The sequence below is a fragment of the Rousettus aegyptiacus genome, unplaced genomic scaffold (assembly GCF_014176215.1).
Source record: "Rousettus aegyptiacus isolate mRouAeg1 unplaced genomic scaffold, mRouAeg1.p scaffold_m13_p_8, whole genome shotgun sequence".
Taxonomy (NCBI): Eukaryota; Metazoa; Chordata; class Mammalia; order Chiroptera; family Pteropodidae; genus Rousettus; species Rousettus aegyptiacus.
The window spans coordinates 95937861-95938576 of NW_023416311.1; the positions used below are offsets into that span (position 1 = coordinate 95937861).

At 38.7% G+C, this 716-nt stretch overlaps 1 pseudogene; it reads right to left on the reverse strand.

Annotated features, from left to right (window-relative positions):
• Positions 1-287: 287 nt before the first annotated feature.
• On the reverse strand, positions 288-406 carry LOC118607558 (annotated as a pseudogene).
• Positions 407-716: the final 310 nt, after the last annotated feature.

The window sequence follows — 716 nt, forward strand, 5'->3', positions numbered from 1 at the left end:
AATGATGTATGTGCGTGTGGTGGGGTAGGGTACCATTAATATTCTCACTTTACTTCTGCTATTTGGAATGTTCTCTACTAATCTTGGTTGTTTCTAAACCGAGTATTTCTATTTGGATTTACTGTAGAAAGAAAACATGCCATTTATTTATTTATTTGTTTGTTTGTTTGTTTGTTTGTTTGTTTATCTATCTATCTATTTATTTATTTAAGCGAGGCAACCTTTGGTTGACCTCACAGATTGCAAGGACCTCATCCGTTTACAATCCCTTATTTTTTTATTTTTTATGCCTGCAGCACCTGGTCTTCCTAGGTGGTCTCCCATCCAAGTACTAACCAGGCCCGACCCTGTTTAGCTTTCGATATCAAATGGGATCAGACTTGTTCAGAGTAACATGGCCATAGACAATATGCCCTTTCCTCCAGTGTTTCTTTCACATTCTGACATTTTTCCTTTTCATGAATCTCCCGAAAAATAGTCTATTTACATTGTGTGTGTGTGTGTGTTTGTGTGTGTGTGTGTGTGTGTGTGTGTGTGTGTGTGTGTGTGCGCGCGCACGCCTTCAGTGCCTTCAAAGGGCCTGTACACCCACCCTTTAGAAGATGACTAACACCAGTGACTCAAAAGTGACTTATTCTGTTAGGAGTGACCAATATTTTTGCCTTCCTTCTTGTTACAGTCTTAAAGAATAGTATAATATCTGATAGGGTATTTTA